Source organism: Hippocampus zosterae, chromosome 10 (assembly GCF_025434085.1).
Source record: "Hippocampus zosterae strain Florida chromosome 10, ASM2543408v3, whole genome shotgun sequence".
Lineage (NCBI taxonomy): Eukaryota > Metazoa > Chordata > Actinopteri > Syngnathiformes > Syngnathidae > Hippocampus > Hippocampus zosterae.
This window is the reverse complement of record NC_067460.1, coordinates 9,083,691-9,100,350: the sequence shown is the minus strand read 5'-3', so window position 1 is coordinate 9,100,350 and position 16,660 is coordinate 9,083,691. Positions and strand designations below refer to the sequence as shown.

The window sequence follows — 16,660 nt, the reverse complement described above, 5'->3', positions numbered from 1 at the left end:
AGTCTTTTACAAGCAATTTCTCCTGCTGTGAAGAACACACGCTCACAAGGGATGGATGTGGCTGGCGTACAAAGGAACTCCTTTGCGAGGTGGGAGAGGTTTGGGAAAGAAGTGTGTTGGTCCTTCCAGTACAGCTGCTTCCTGGAACCTTGATTGTCAAACATGGAGTGGAGAGTCAACCAATAATTACTGATTGTCAATTAATCATCAACATAGCAACCGTGAAAAGATGAGTGAACGTTTGTATACCTGGCGTAATACCGGGTGTATCGCGAACTTCATTCTCATGCTTGGCCCGATAATGCCTCAGCATGGTGGAGGTGCTTCTGTTGGCGAATTGACTTGGCATATTCGACATTTCACCTGTAATGAAATGTGAATAAGAAGTAACTAAGCGTTACCTTGAAATGTATTCGGATTAGAATGGTACAACACGTCAATAATCTGAGAGGCACTCGGCGCCGAGAGGCTCTCGGCGACAGAAGGCGATTTGAATAAATAAATAAATAATACCTTATTCTCCAGGACATCAAAATGGTCCCACACGGCGGATGATTTGCGTCTCTGCTCCATAATCGGCAAGGAAGGCAAGGCACGAAAACGAAGTCTGCACTGACACGAGCTTCGACAAGCGAGCGTGAGTGAGGTCTGGCTTGTTTCGGCAGGTGTTCCTTATAAACACTGTGTGGCGGGCTTTTGCTGCGTCAACGCCCTCTGCACTGAGTCGACGCCCCCTGGACTAAGTGGCGCAGCCTATACTGTGCCAAGCAGCCGATGCAGTCTAAACTGCACCGGTGCAGTTCACGTGTCAATTAGCAGCCTGGACTGTGTCAACGCAGCCGATGTGTCAATTAGCAGCCTGGACTGTGTCAACGCAGCCGGTGTGTCAATTAGAAGCCTGGACTGTGTCAACGCAGTTCACGTGTCAATCACGTGACGTAATGAGCCAGCACATGCATCGACACGTGGTTTGCTCTGTGAGCCCGGCGCATGTGTCAATGCATCGGTGTCACTGGACCCATCACTACTACAGATCCATGCGCACCAAATCCAGCAGACACTTAAACAGCTTCTTCCCTCTAGCCATTAACTCCCTAAACAGTCACTGACGTGGTCACTCTCTTGTACTACAAATACTGCTACTGGTCACTCTAAAATGGTTCAATGATTTTCTGCACCAACTGTACAAACTGTCACCGTATTGTATTCTACCACTGATCACTTTAGCTCTGCTTGATACTTTGCACATTGTCTCACTTACATTACGAAATGCCCTTGCATACCTATTTGTCATGTCCTTGTTTACGATGATACTAATGCAGCGTGTTATACCGGAGACAAATTCCTTGTGTGTTCTACATACTTGGCCAATAAAGATGATTCGGATTCTCAACTGCTAGGTATTGTGGGTCAAGTATGTCCAATAGGAAAGCAGCAATGCAACGTACCCCATTTTCTGCTACCACAATGTTTTAGGTGGACAAATAACCCAATGAGGGATTTCCAGTGACGGAACATAAATGTAGCTGTTATTTTAATTTTGTGATGAAAAGCCATATTTGATCAACATTTGACAGAAAGACTGGAACTCATGCAGCTCTCCTCAACCCATTCACTATATCAGCACCAGCGCCATTTCAACTACTCCGCAACCTTTGTATGAACCTTATTTGTTGTTAAACTTGTTCACAGAATTAAGATCACAATGATAACAATTTGCCATTGACCAGTGAATCAGGGGAGAGCGCGAACGCAGTCCCCCACTACCATAAATTATGCAGTCGAGATTCCCACATTTGGGGAATTCGCAGGGGTCAGCACAGCCGGAGTGCAATGGCTGAGCCTCGCCCTGGGTGAACCACCTTCTTGATCATGGTATCTCCCCTGCCAGGTAAGTATGAGTTGTACAAGTCACCAGCCCACAGTCTTCAGCACACACACCATCTTCAGTCACGGGATCCTCTACCAAACGCACATAAACTCACTGGCTGAGGCAACATCCGTAGTACCTTTGGATTGTGTCATGAACTAACCCATTTTAAGTGAGGTCAAAAGAATTTGCAAAAACAATCCCATCATTCATTGCTTCTTTTCGCCCAAGAATGCAAAGCCAGAATCGTCCCTCCCCCCAACAACTCAGTTTGTGTTTCTTTTTGTGGTCAGGAACAGAATTTAATGCTGCTGCCATCTCGCGGTGTTTGTAACACCAAACAATCTTTCGCGACACTTGATTTAAATACATTTTAGATGAGTCAACTACTAATATTTATTAGCACAGTATTAAAAAAATCTACATTCGGAAATGTACGTTTGAATCCTTATCCTTTTATATTGAGCTCTTTGATTGTTTTTATCTTGAAGGCAAAAAAAGAAAAAAATAATCCAGAAAATTTGAGAGACTTGCAACATTTTTAAAATCTCCGGGAAAAAGGACTAGCATTAAGGTTGATTGAGAATCATGTCAATCACACAAGAGTTACTGCTTCAAAAAATTAGTTGATGGGAGACGCAACTTTCTTGGAATAGGTTCTACCCCACTGAAAAAGATTAACATTCACATTTCAGAAACTTAATCTTTCAAAGATGGATTTTTATCCATCTACAATAATGGACCACATTTTCAAGCTTCACCTTTGAAGTATCAAAACATAAAAAACTTTCATACCAATTCTGATATTACACTTCTAAGTGATGATTACAAGTATGGAAAGACAGCACTTACTTTCATAAGTAATATTGCTATTGACCATCAGAGGGTGTGCACCGTTCCTGGAGGTACTGCAATACCAGGTCGATGCGTGGAGTGGACGGAGCAAGCCCCTATTCCATCTCCCAGTTCCAAAAATCAATTTAATATATGGTCCCCGATAGGGGACGTATCAGATATTAAACTGATAAGAACAGATACTACACTTGATCTTAGCCAAAAGGCCGAGAAGCGATAACTCCGAACTGCCTCAAGGGACAATGTCATTCCCGACAGTGCTGGCTACAGTCATGGTGACAAAAGTCAAATCACCACAAACAAAACGCATTTACACGCCAAACAACAATTACAAACAGTTAAGTGATAATGAGGCCAACTGTGTGGTTTGCTAGCCTGCAAATGAAACAAAAGTGAAGCAATACCGATCGGTCGCCCGTGCAGCATTGGGTCTTTCTGACCACAATTTAATCCACTTAATACCTACATACAGACAGAAAGTCAAATGTGCTAACCCGATTATTAAGACTGTGAAAAAATGGACAGATGAAGCAAAGCTAGCTCTACAAGAATGCTTAGATTGCACTGACTGGGGCGTCTTTGAAACTTCAACGGGCACACTGGATGAATACACAGACACTGTAACATCATACATCAGTTTCTGTGAGGACATGTGTGTACCAACGAAGTCCTTCCGCTCCTTCAACAATAACAAGCCATGGTTTACTCCCAAACTCAGGCAACTCAAGAAAGAGAAAGAGGCCGCATTTAGAAGTGGAGATCGGGCACTGTACAAACACGCCCGAAACCAATTGACAAAGGAAATTAACATCGCTAAGAGAAGCTATGCAGAGAGGCTGAAAAGACAGTTCTCTGCTAACGACTCTGCATCTGTGTGGAATGGCCTGAAAGCAATCACTAACTATAGAATGCCATCCTCCCAAACAGTGGACAATAAGGGTCTTGCTAATGAACTAAACATGTTTTTCTGCCGATTTGAAAAGGACACTCCCATTTCCCACACACACCCACCTCTACCAGAAACTACTCTATCTACATCCCCCACCCCCACACCCTCTTTTTCTCCACTACAAATCCACGAACAAGACGTGAGACGGCTCTTCAATCAGCAGAAGATCAAGAAAGCTGCGGGGCCCGACAAAGTGGCCCCCTCCTGCCTGAAAGTCTGCGCTGACCAGCTGGCTCCGGTCTTCACACAAATCTTCAACAGATCCCTGGAGCTGTGTGAGGTCCCATCCTGCTTCAAACAGTCTACCATCATGCCAGTTGCCAAGAAATCGGCAACATCGGAACTGAACGACTATAGGCCCGTCGCCCTGACGTCTGTGGTCATGAAGTCCTTTGAACGCCTTGTGCTGAACCACCTAAAGAACGTCACCGGACCCCTGCTGGACCCTCTCCAGTTTGCCTACCGGGCAAACGGTCTGTGGAAGACGCAGTCAACATAGGTCTGCACTACATCCTCGAGCACCTCGACAGCAGAGGGACCTACGCAATAATTCTGTTTGTGGATTTCAGCTCTGCATTCAACACCGTCATCCCAGAACTCCTCACTCCTAACTTCTCCACCTCGGTGTGTTCCCTACAATCTGCCAGTGGATCCTCAGCTTCTTGACGGGACGGACACAACAGGTGAGACTGGGAGCAACAACATCATCAACACGCACCACCAGCACTGGAGCCCCACAGGGATGTGTCCTCTCTCCACTGCTCTTCTCCCTCTACACAAACGACTGCACCTCAACAAATCCAGCTGTCAAACTCATAAAGTTCGCAGACGACACCACGGTCATCGGTCTTATCAAAGACGGCGACGAGTCTGCGTACCGCCAACAAGTGGAGCAGCTGGAGCTCTGGTGCAGACGACACAACCTCGGGCTGAACACGCTCAAGACTGTAGAGATGATCGTGGACTTCAGGAAACATTCTTCTCCACAGTTGCCCCTCACACTATCCAACTGCCCTGTGTCAACCGTCGAGACCTTCAAGTTCCTGGGAATCACAGTCTCCCAGGACATGAAGTGGGAAGTCAACACCATCTCCATCCTGAAAAGGGCCCAGCCGAGGATGTACTTCCTGAGGCTGCCGAGGAAGCACGGTCTGCCACAGGAGGTGCTACGACAGTTCTACACGGCATTCATCGAATCAATCCTGTGTTCTTCCATCACGGTTTGGTTTGGGGCCGCCACAAAAAAGGACAAAATACGACTTCAACGGACAGTTAGGACGGCGGAAAAAATCATTGGCACCGGCCTACCCACTCTTGAGGACTTGCACACTGCAAGGATCAAGACAAGGGCACGGAAAATACTCCTGGATCCCCCGCACCCTGCCCACCATCTTTTCCAGCTACTCCCCTCAGGCAGGCGCTACAGATCCATGCGCACCAAATCCAGCAGACACTTAAACAGCTTCTTCCCTCTAGCCATTAACTCCCTAAACAGTCACTGACGTGGTCACTCTCTTGTACTACAAATACTGCTACTGGTCACTCTAAAATGGTTCAATGATTTTCTGCACCAACTGTACAAACTGTCACCGTATTGTATTCTACCACTGATCACTTTAGCTCTGCTTGATACTTTGCACATTGTCTCACTTACATTACGAAATGCCCTTGCATACCTATTTGTCATGTCCTTGTTTACGATGATACTAATGCAGCGTGTTATACCGGAGACAAATTCCTTGTGTGTTCTACATACTTGTCCAATAAAGATGATTCGGATTCTCAACTGCTAGGTATTGTGGGTCAAGTATGTCCAATAGGAAAGCAGCAATGCAACGTACCCCATTTTCTACTACCACAATGTTTTAGGTGGACAAATAACCCAATGAGGGATTTCCAGTGACGGAACATAAATGTAGCTGTTATTTTAATTTTGTGATGAAAAGCCATATTTGATCAACATTTGACAGAAAGACTGGAACTCATGCAGCTCTCCTCAACCCATTCACTATATCAGCACCAGCGCCATTTCAACTACTCCGCAACCTTTGTGTGAACTTTATTTGTTGTTAAACTTGTTCACAGAATTAAGATCACAATGATAACAATTTGCCATTGACCAGTGAATCAGGGGAGAGCGCGAACGCAGTCCCCCACTACCAGAAATTATGCAGTCGAGATTCCCACATTTGGGGAATTCGCAGGGGTCAGCACAGCCGGAGTGCAATGGCTGAGCCTCGCCCTGGGTGAACCACCTTCTTGATCATGGTATCTCCCCTGCCAGGTAAGTATGAGTTGTACAAGTCACCAGCCCACAGTCTTCAGCACACACACCATCTTCAGTCACGGGATCCTCTACCAAACGCACATAAACTCACTGGCTGAGGCAACATCCGTAGTACCTTTGGATTGTGTCATGAACTAACCCATTTTAAGTGAGGTCAAAAGAATTTGCAAAAACAATCCCATCATTCATTGCTTCTTTTCGCCCAAGAATGCAAAGCCAGAATCGTCCCTCCCCCCCAACAACTCAGTTTGTGTTTCTTTTTGTGGTCAGGAACAGAATTTAATGCTGCTGCCATCTCGCGGTGTTTGTAACACCAAACAATCTTTCGCGACACTTGATTTAAATACATTTTAGATGAGTCAACTACTAATATTTATTAGCACAGTATTAAAAAAATCTACATTCGGAAATGTACGTTTGAATCCTTATCCTTTTATATTGAGCTCTTTGATTGTTTTTATCTTGAAGGCAAAAAAAGAAAAAAATAATCCAGAAAATTTGAGAGACTTGCAACATTTTTAAAATCTCCGGGAAAAAGGACTAGCATTAAGGTTGATTGAGAATCATGTCAATCTCACAAGAGTTACTGCTTCAAAAAATTAGTTGATGGGAGACGCAACTTTCTTGGAATAGGTTCTACCCCACTGAAAAAGATTAACATTCACATTTCAGAAACTTAATCTTTCAAAGATGGATTTTTATCCATCTACAATAATGGACCACATTTTCAAGCTTCACCTTTGAAGTATCAAAACATAAAAAACTTTCATACCAATTCTGATATTACACTTCTAAGTGATGATTACAAGTATGGAAAGACAGCACTTATTTTCATAAGTAATATTGCTGTTGACCATCAGAGGGTGTGCACCGTTCCTGGAGGTACTGCAATACCAGGTCGATGCGTGGAGTGGACGGAGCAAGCCCCTATTCCATCTCCCAGTTCCAAAAATCAATTTAATATATGGTCCCCGATAGAGGACGTATCAGATATTAAACTGATAAGAACAGATACTACACTTGATCTTAGCCAAAAGGCCGAGAAGCGATAACTCCGAACTGCCTCAAGGGACAATGTCATTCCCGACAGTGCTGGCTACAGTCATGGTGACAAAAGTCAAATCACCACAAACAAAACGCATTTACACACCAAACAACAATTACAAACAGTTAAGTGATAATGAGGCCAACTGTGTGGTTTGCTAGCCTGCAAATGAAACAAAAGTGAAGCAATACAGATCGGTCGCCCGTGCAGCATTGGGTCTTTCTGACCACAATTTAATCCACTTAATACCTACATACAGACAGAAAGTCAAATGTGCTAACCCGATTATTAAGACTGTGAAAAAATGGACAGATGAAGCAAAGCTAGCTCTACAAGAATGCTTAGATTGCACTGACTGGGGCGTCTTTGAAACTTCAACGGGCACACTGGATGAATACACAGACACTGTAACATCATACATCAGTTTCTGTGAGGACATGTGTGTACCAACGAAGTCCTTCCGCTCCTTCAACAATAACAAGCCATGGTTTACTCCCAAACTCAGGCAACTCAAGAAAGAGAAAGAGGCCGCATTTAGAAGTGGAGATCGGGCACTGTGGGAAATGGGAGTGTCCTTTTCAAATCGGCAGAAAAACATGTTTAGTTCATTAGCAAGACCCTTATTGTCCACTGTTTGGGAGGATGGCATTCTATAGTTAGTGATTGCTTTCAGGCCATTCCACACAGATGCAGAGTCGTTAGCAGAGAACTGTCTTTTCAGCCTCTCTGCATAGCTTCTCTTAGCGATGTTAATTTCCTTTGTCAATTGGTTTCGGGCGTGTTTGTACAGTGCCCGATCTCCACTTCTAAATGCGGCCTCTTTCTCTTTCTTGAGTTGCCTGAGTTTGGGAGTAAACCATGGCTTGTTATTGTTGAAGGAGCGGAAGGACTTCGTTGGTACACACATGTCCTCACAGAAACTGATGTATGATGTTACAGTGTCTGTGTATTCATCCAGTGTGCCCGTTGAAGTTTCAAAGACACCCCAGTCAGTGCAATCTAAGCATTCTTGTAGAGCTAGCTTTGCTTCATCTGTCCATTTTTTCACAGTCTTAATAATCGGGTTAGCACATTTGACTTTCTGTCTGTATGTAGGTATTAAGTGGATTAAATTGTGGTCAGAAAGACCCAATGCTGCACGGGCGACCGATCGGTATTGCTTCACTTTTGTTTCATTTGCAGGCTAGCAAACCACACAGTTGGCCTCATTATCACTTAACTGTTTGTAATTGTTGTTTGGCGTGTAAATGCGTTTTGTTTGTGGTGATTTGACTTTTGTCACCATGACTGTAGCCAGCACTGTCGGGAATGACATTGTCCCTTGAGGCAGTTCGGAGTTATCGCTTCTCGGCCTTTTGGCTAAGATCAAGTGTAGTATCTGTTCTTATCAGTTTAATATCTGATACGTCCCCTATCGGGGACCATTTATTAAATTGATTTTTGGAACTGGGAGATGGAATAGGGGCTTGCTCCGTCCACTCCACGCATCGACCTGGTATTGCAGTACCTCCAGGAACGGTGCACACCCTCTGATGGTCAATAGCAATACTACTTACGAAAATAAGTGCTGTCTTTCCATACTTGTAATCATCATCAGAGTTGGTATGAAAGTTTTTTATGTTTTGATACTTCAAAGGTGAAGCTTGTAAATGTGGTCCATTATTGTAGATGGATAAAAATCCATCTTTGAAAGATTAAGTTTCTGAAATGTGAATGTTAATCTTTTTCAGTGGGGTAGAACCTATTCCAAGAAAGTTGCGTCTCCCATCAACTAATTTTTTGAAGCAGTAACTCTTGTGAGATTGACATGATTCTCAATCAACCTTAATGCTAGTCCTTTTTCTCGGAGTTTTTAAAAATGTTGCAAGTCTCTCAAATTTTCTGGATTATTTTTTTCTTTTTTTGCCTTCAAGATAAAAACAATCAAAGAGCTCAGTATAAAAGGATAAGGATTCAAACGTACATTTCCGAATGTAGATTTTTTTAATACTGTGCTAATAAATATTAGTAGTTGACTCATCTAAAATGTATTTAAATCAAGTGTCGCGAAAGATTGTTTGGTGTTACAAACACCGCGAGATGGCAGCAGCATTAAATTCTGTTCCTGACCACAAAAAGAAACACAAAGTGAGTTGTTGTGGGGAGGGACGATTCTGGCTTTGCATTCTTGGGCGAAAAGAAGCAATGAATGATGGGATTGTTTTTGCAAATTCTTTTGACCTCACTTAAAATGGGTTAGTTCATGACACAATCCAAAGGTACTACGGATGTTGCCTCAGCCAGTGAGTTTATGTGCGTTTGGTAGAGGATCCCGTGACTGAAGATGGTGTGTGTGCTGAAGACTGTGGGCTGGTGACTTGTACAACTCATACTTACCTGGCAGGGGAGATACCATGATCAAGAAGGTGGTTCACCCAGGGCGAGGCTCAGCCATTGCACTCCGGCTGTGCTGACCCCTGCGAATTCCCCAAATGTGGGAATCTCGACTGCATAATTTCTGGTAGTGGGGGACTGCGTTCGCGCTCTCCCCTGATTCACTGGTCAATGGCAAATTGTTATCGTTGTGATCTTAATTCTGTGAACAAGTTTGACAACATATAAGGTTCACACAAAGTAGTGATGGGTCCAGCGACACCGATGCATTGACTCATGCGCCGGGCTCACAGAGCAAACCACATGCGCCGGGCTCACAGAGCAAACCACGTGTCGATGCATGTGCTGGCTCATTACGTCACGTGATTGACACGTGAACTGCGTTGACACAGTCCAGGCTTCTAATTGACACACCGGCTGCGTTGACACAGTCCAGGCTGCTAATTGACACATCGACTGTGTTGACACAGTCCAGGCTGCTAATTGACACATCGGCTGCGTTGACACAGTCCAGGCTGCTAATTGACACGTGAACTGCACCTGCATCGGCTGCTTGGCACAGTACAGGCTGCGCCACTTAGTCCAGGGGGCGTCGACTCGGTGCAGAGGGCGTTGACGCAGCAAAAGCCCGCCACACAGTGTTTATAAGGAACACCTGCCGAAACAAGCCAGACCTCACTCACGCTCGCTTGTCGAAGCTCGTGTCAGTGCAGACTTCGTGTTCGTGCCTTGCCTTCCTTGCCGATTATGGAGCAGAGACGCAAATCATCCGCCGTGTGGGACAATTTTGATGTCCTGGAGAATAAGGTATTATTTATTTATTTATTCAAATCGCCTTCTGTCGCCGAGAGCCTCTCGGCGAGAGGCACTCGCCGAGTGCCTCTCAGATTATTGACGTGTTGTACCATTCTAATCCGAATACACTTCAAGGTAACTCTTAGTTACTTCTTATTCACATTTCATTACAGGTGAAATGTCGAATTTGCCAAGTCAATTCGCCAACAGAAGCACCTCCACCATGCTGAGGCATTATCGGGCCAAGCATGAGAATGAAGTTCGCGATACACCCGGTATTACGCCAGGTATACAAACGTTCACTCATCTTTTCACGGTTGCTATGTTGATGATTAATTGACAATCAGTAATTATTGGTTGACTCTCCACTCCATGTTTGACAATCAAGGTTCCAGGAAGCAGCTGTACTGGAAGGACCAACACACTTCTTTCCCAAACCTCTCCCACCTCGCAAAGGAGTTCCTTTGTACGCCAGCCACATCCATCCCTTGTGAGCGTGTGTTCTTCACAGCAGGAGAAATTGCTTGTAAAAGACTCAACAGGCTGAAGTTTAAAACATTGGAGCATCTTATTTTTCACAATAAACATGTGAAATCAAAGCCCACAAGCATCCTCATTCAAATGATCTTCACATTATTTGAACACATTGAATGTTGCAAAATGAATGAATGCATGGATGTGAATGATATAGTATACACTTCATCAAATCGATGAATGACCTTATGAAAATGTCTTGGAACAGTTGTAGATGCAAAACCGTGCTGGCAGCTACATAATAGATAATAAAAGAAAAATATCCCAAACCATAGGGATCCTCCCAAAACTAAGGATGTGCTGAATAAGAAATCCTTGTACACACTTTTATTACTTCCATATTTGACCTATTGTGTGGAAATATGGGGAAATGCCAGTAAAACACTGTTCTGATTGCTTTGTATTGTAGTTTTAAAACAATCACTGGCTCCAAATAGACGGAATCCACAAATCCACTGTTTATCAAATTAAACAATGAAATCTCATGACCTGGTTGACTTCAAAATCGCCCAATCAATGTACAAAGCACACGATAACCTCCTTTGCCAAAACATCCAGAAGCTTTTTAAAATTCGAGAAAGTTGTCATAATTTAAGGGGTACTAACCTATACAGAAGAATCCAAAACACGAACAAACATCACGCAAAGGAGTGTATCTGTAATAGGTGTAAATCTGTGGAATGATTCTGAAACGGACCAGTAAAATGAGTAACTCTCTTGCTGAGATTAAAAATGAATTTGAGAGTAGTACAAGACAACTACACAAATCAGAATTAAGCTAATAAATTCGATACACCCATGAAATATAGCAATACATTGATGAGATTATTTAATATATTAATGAAATGTAGCATCCATTATGAATATGAGAAAATCGACATATACTTGTGCTCCAATGAGTATGTACTGTATATACAAACCTAAAGTTGTAAAAATGTATAAGTACAGCATACATAAGGGTAAAAGCATTTGTTGATATGTAGACTTTCTTTTCTATTTTGAAAAATGATCAATTCATATATAAGAAGGGGTAGGACTCTAGGGTTTTTTTTACTTCTTTCTACTCCTTTGAACACATATTTGTGATGATGACTATTTTCTTTTCCTTTTTTTATATCTTACATTCACTTTTTGCCAATTTATTACCGAATTGTATATTATATTATATGTTCAATATACAAAAAAATTATCAGTCAGTTCAGTCTGTTGAGTGGGTTGGATGCAGGGATCTTGAAGGTCCAGCAGGTGGCAGTGGTCAGTGACACAGTATCAGCACAGTATCAACACAGTGTGTCAGTGTGTCGACACGCCTCATGAGGCCTCATGGACCCATCACTAACACAAAGGTTGCGGAGTAGTTGAAATGGCGCTGGTGCTGATATAGTGAGTGGGTTGAGGAGAGCTGCATGAGTTCCAGTCTTTCTGTCAAATGTTGATCAAATATGGCTTTTCATCACAAAATTAAAATAACAGCTACATTTATGTTCCGTCACTGGAAATCCCTCATTGGGTTATTTGTCCACCTAAAACATTGTGGTAGCAGAAAATGGGGTACGTTGCATTGCTGCTTTCCTATTGGACATACTTGACCCACAATACCTAGCAGTTGAGAATCCGAATCATCTTTATTGGACAAGTATGTAGAACACACAAAGAATTTGTCTCCGGTATAACACGCTGCATTAGTATCATCGTAAACAAGGACATGACAAATAGGTATGCAAGGGCATTTCGTAATGTAAGTGAGACAATGTGCAAAGTATCAAGCAGAGCTAAAGTGATCAGTGGTAGAATACAATACGGTGACAGTTTGTACAGTTGGTGCAGAAAATCATTGAACCATTTTAGAGTGACCAGTAGCAGTATTTGTAGTACAAGAGAGTGACCACGTCAGTGACTGTTTAGGGAGTTAATGGCTAGAGGGAAGAAGCTGTTTAAGTGTCTGCTGGATTTGGTGCGCATGGATCTGTAGCGCCTGCCTGAGGGGAGTAGCTGGAAAAGATGGTGGGCAGGGTGCGGGGGATCCAGGAGTATTTTCCGTGCCCTTGTCTTGATCCTTGCAGTGTGCAAGTCCTCAAGAGTGGGTAGGCCGGTGCCAATGATTTTTTCCGCCGTCCTAACTGTCCGTTGAAGTCGTATTTTGTCCTTTTTTGTGGCGGCCCCAAACCAAACCGTGATGGAAGAACACAGGATTGATTCGATGACTGCCGTGTAGAACTGTCGTAGCACCTCCTGTGGCAGACCATGCTTCCTCGGCAGCCTCAGGAAGTACATCCTCGGCTGGGCCCTTTTCAGGATGGAGATGGTGTTGACTTCCCACTTCATGTCCTGGGAGACTGTGATTCCCAGGAACTTGAAGGTCTCGACGGTTGACACAGGGCAGTTGGATAGTGTGAGGGGCAACTGTGGAGAAGAATGTTTCCTGAAGTCCACGATCATCTCTACAGTCTTGAGCGTGTTCAGCCCGAGGTTGTGTCGTCTGCACCAGAGCTCCAGCTGCTCCACTTGTTGGCGGTACGCAGACTCGTCGCCGTCTTTGATAAGACCGATGACCGTGGTGTCGTCTGCGAACTTTATGAGTTTGACAGCTGGATTTGTTGAGGTGCAGTCGTTTGTGTAGAGGGAGAAGAGCAGTGGAGAGAGGACACATCCCTGTGGGGCTCCAGTGCTGGTGGTGCGTGTTGATGATGTTGTTGCTCCCAGTCTCACCTGTTGTGTCCGTCCCGTCAAGAAGCTGAGGATCCACTGGCAGATTGTAGGGAACACACCGAGGTGGAGAAGTTAGGAGTGAGGAGTTCTGGGATGACGGTGTTGAATGCAGAGCTGAAATCCACAAACAGAATTATTGCGTAGGTCCCTCTGCTGTCGAGGTGCTCGAGGATGTAGTGCAGACCTATGTTGACTGCGTCTTCCACAGACCGTTTGCCCGGTAGGCAAACTGGAGAGGGTCCAGCAGGGGTCCGGTGACGTTCTTTAGGTGGTTCAGCACAAGGCGTTCAAAGGACTTCATGACCACAGACGTCAGGGCGACGGGCCTATAGTCGTTCAGTTCCGATGTTGCCGATTTCTTGGCAACTGGCATGATGGTAGACTGTTTGAAGCAGGATGGGACCTCACACAGCTCCAGGGATCTGTTGAAGATTTGTGTGAAGACCGGAGCCAGCTGGTCAGCGCAGACTTTCAGGCAGGAGGGGGCCACTTTGTCGGGCCCCGCAGCTTTCTTGATCTTCTGCTGATTGAAGAGCCGTCTCACGTCTTGTTCGTGGATTTGTAGTGGAGAAAAAGAGGGTGTGGGGGTGGGGGATGTAGATAGAGTAGTTTCTGGTAGAGGTGGGTGTGTGTGGGAAATGGGAGTGTCCTTTTCAAATCGGCAGAAAAACATGTTTAGTTCATTAGCAAGACCCTTATTGTCCACTGTTTGGGAGGATGGCATTCTATAGTTAGTGATTGCTTTCAGGCCATTCCACACAGATGCAGAGTCGTTAGCAGAGAACTGTCTTTTCAGCCTCTCTGCATAGCTTCTCTTAGCGATGTTAATTTCCTTTGTCAATTGGTTTCGGGCGTGTTTGTACAGTGCCCGATCTCCACTTCTAAATGCGGCCTCTTTCTCTTTCTTGAGTTGCCTGAGTTTGGGAGTAAACCATGGCTTGTTATTGTTGAAGGAGCGGAAGGACTTCGTTGGTACACACATGTCCTCACAGAAACTGATGTATGATGTTACAGTGTCTGTGTATTCATCCAGTGTGCCCGTTGAAGTTTCAAAGACACCCCAGTCAGTGCAATCTAAGCATTCTTGTAGAGCTAGCTTTGCTTCATCTGTCCATTTTTTCACAGTCTTAATAATCGGGTTAGCACATTTGACTTTCTGTCTGTATGTAGGTATTAAGTGGATTAAATTGTGGTCAGAAAGACCCAATGCTGCACGGGCGACCGATCGGTATTGCTTCACTTTTGTTTCATTTGCAGGCTAGCAAACCACACAGTTGGCCTCATTATCACTTAACTGTTTGTAATTGTTGTTTGGTGTGTAAATGCGTTTTGTTTGTGGTGATTTGACTTTTGTCACCATGACTGTAGCCAGCACTGTCGGGAATGACATTGTCCCTTGAGGCAGTTCGGAGTTATCGCTTCTCGGCCTTTTGGCTAAGATCAAGTGTAGTATCTGTTCTTATCAGTTTAATATCTGATACGTCCTCTATCGGGGACCATATATTAAATTGATTTTTGGAACTGGGAGATGGAATAGGGGCTTGCTCCGTCCACTCCACGCATCGACCTGGTATTGCAGTACCTCCAGGAACGGTGCACACCCTCTGATGGTCAATAGCAATATTACTTATGAAAATAAGTGCTGTCTTTCCATACTTGTAATCATCACTTAGAAGTGTAATATCAGAATTGGTATGAAAGTTTTTTATGTTTTGATACTTCAAAGGTGAAGCTTGAAAATGTGGTCCATTATTGTAGATGGATAAAAATCCATCTTTGAAAGATTAAGTTTCTGAAATGTGAATGTTAATCTTTTTCAGTGGGGTAGAACCTATTCCAAGAAAGTTGCGTCTCCCATCAACTAATTTTTTGAAGCAGTAACTCTTGTGAGATTGACATGATTCTCAATCAACCTTAATGCTAGTCCTTTTTCCCGGAGATTTTAAAAATGTTGCAAGTCTCTCAAATTTTCTGGATTATTTTTTTCTTTTTTTGCCTTCAAGATAAAAACAATCAAAGAGCTCAATATAAAAGGATAAGGATTCAAACGTACATTTCCGAATGTAGATTTTTTTAATACTGTGCTAATAAATATTAGTAGTTGACTCATCTAAAATGTATTTAAATCAAGTGTCGCGAAAGATTGTTTGGTGTTACAAACACCGCGAGATGGCAGCAGCATTAAATTCTGTTCCTGACCACAAAAAGAAACACAAACTGAGTTGTTGGGGGGGAGGGACGATTCTGGCTTTGCATTCTTGGGCGAAAAGAAGCAATGAATGATGGGATTGTTTTTGCAAATTCTTTTGACCTCACTTAAAATGGGTTAGTTCATGACACAATCCAAAGGTACTACGGATGTTGCCTCAGCCAGTGAGTTTATGTGCGTTTGGTAGAGGATCCCGTGACTGAAGATGGTGTGTGTGCTGAAGACTGTGGGCTGGTGACTTGTACAACTCATACTTACCTGGCAGGGGAGATACCATGATCAAGAAGGTGGTTCACCCAGGGCGAGGCTCAGCCATTGCACTCCGGCTGTGCTGACCCCTGCGAATTCCCCAAATGTGGGAATCTCGACTGCATAATTTCTGGTAGTGGGGGACTGCGTTCGCGCTCTCCCCTGATTCACTGGTCAATGGCAAATTGTTATCATTGTGATCTTAATTCTGTGAACAAGTTTAACAACAAATAAAGTTCACACAAAGGTTGCGGAGTAGTTGAAATGGCGCTGGTGCTGATATAGTGAATGGGTTGAGGAGAGCTGCATGAGTTCCAGTCTTTCTGTCAAATGTTGATCAAATATGGCTTTTCATCACAAAATTAAAATAACAGCTACATTTATGTTCCGTCACTGGAAATCCCTCATTGGGTTATTTGTCCACCTAAAACATTGTGGTAGCAGAAAATGGGGTACGTTGCATTGCTGCTTTCCTATTGGACATACTTGACCCACAATACCTAGCAGTTGAGAATCCGAATCATCTTTATTGGACAAGTATGTAGAACACACAAGGAATTTGTCTCCGGTATAACACGCTGCATTAGTATCATCGTAAACAAGGACATGACAAATAGGTATGCAAGGGCATTTCGTAATGTAAGTGAGACAATGTGCAAAGTATCAAGCAGAGCTAAAGTGATCAGTGGTAGAATACAATACGGTGACAGTTTGTACAGTTGGTGCAGAAAATCATTGAACCATTTTAGAGTGACCAGTAGCAGTATTTGTAGTACAAGAGAGTG

The 16,660-nt window shown here is 43.7% G+C and overlaps 1 long non-coding RNA gene and 8 other non-coding genes across 9 annotated transcripts; 5 read left to right on the top strand and 4 right to left on the bottom strand.

Moving 5' to 3' along the window:
• Positions 1-1,735: 1,735 nt before the first annotated feature.
• Positions 1,736-1,899, bottom strand: LOC127609555 (U1 spliceosomal RNA). The gene has a single exon (XR_007964680.1). It is a non-coding gene; the product is annotated as a U1 spliceosomal RNA (small nuclear RNA).
• Positions 1,900-2,753: 854 nt separating this feature from the next.
• Positions 2,754-2,943, bottom strand: LOC127609457 (U2 spliceosomal RNA). Its single transcript, XR_007964587.1, has one exon. It is a non-coding gene; the product is annotated as a U2 spliceosomal RNA (small nuclear RNA).
• Positions 2,944-5,802: 2,859 nt separating this feature from the next.
• LOC127609516 (U1 spliceosomal RNA) lies at positions 5,803-5,966 on the bottom strand. The gene has a single exon (XR_007964644.1). It is a non-coding gene; the product is annotated as a U1 spliceosomal RNA (small nuclear RNA).
• Positions 5,967-6,821: 855 nt separating this feature from the next.
• Positions 6,822-7,011, bottom strand: LOC127609493 (U2 spliceosomal RNA). Its single transcript, XR_007964621.1, has one exon. It is a non-coding gene; the product is annotated as a U2 spliceosomal RNA (small nuclear RNA).
• Positions 7,012-8,345: 1,334 nt separating this feature from the next.
• On the top strand, positions 8,346-8,535 carry LOC127609483 (U2 spliceosomal RNA). The gene has a single exon (XR_007964611.1). It is a non-coding gene; the product is annotated as a U2 spliceosomal RNA (small nuclear RNA).
• Positions 8,536-9,374: 839 nt separating this feature from the next.
• Positions 9,375-9,538, top strand: LOC127609504 (U1 spliceosomal RNA). Its single transcript, XR_007964632.1, has one exon. It is a non-coding gene; the product is annotated as a U1 spliceosomal RNA (small nuclear RNA).
• A 160-nt stretch (positions 9,539-9,698) lies between these two features.
• LOC127609296 (uncharacterized) lies at positions 9,699-11,140 on the top strand. Its single transcript, XR_007964516.1, has 3 exons — positions 9,699-10,186; positions 10,348-10,461; positions 10,563-11,140. It is a non-coding gene; the product is annotated as an uncharacterized LOC127609296 (long non-coding RNA).
• Positions 11,141-14,831: 3,691 nt separating this feature from the next.
• LOC127609490 (U2 spliceosomal RNA) lies at positions 14,832-15,021 on the top strand. Its single transcript, XR_007964619.1, has one exon. It is a non-coding gene; the product is annotated as a U2 spliceosomal RNA (small nuclear RNA).
• An 855-nt stretch (positions 15,022-15,876) lies between these two features.
• LOC127609492 (U1 spliceosomal RNA) lies at positions 15,877-16,040 on the top strand. Its single transcript, XR_007964620.1, has one exon. It is a non-coding gene; the product is annotated as a U1 spliceosomal RNA (small nuclear RNA).
• The last annotated feature ends 620 nt before the right edge of the window (positions 16,041-16,660 follow it).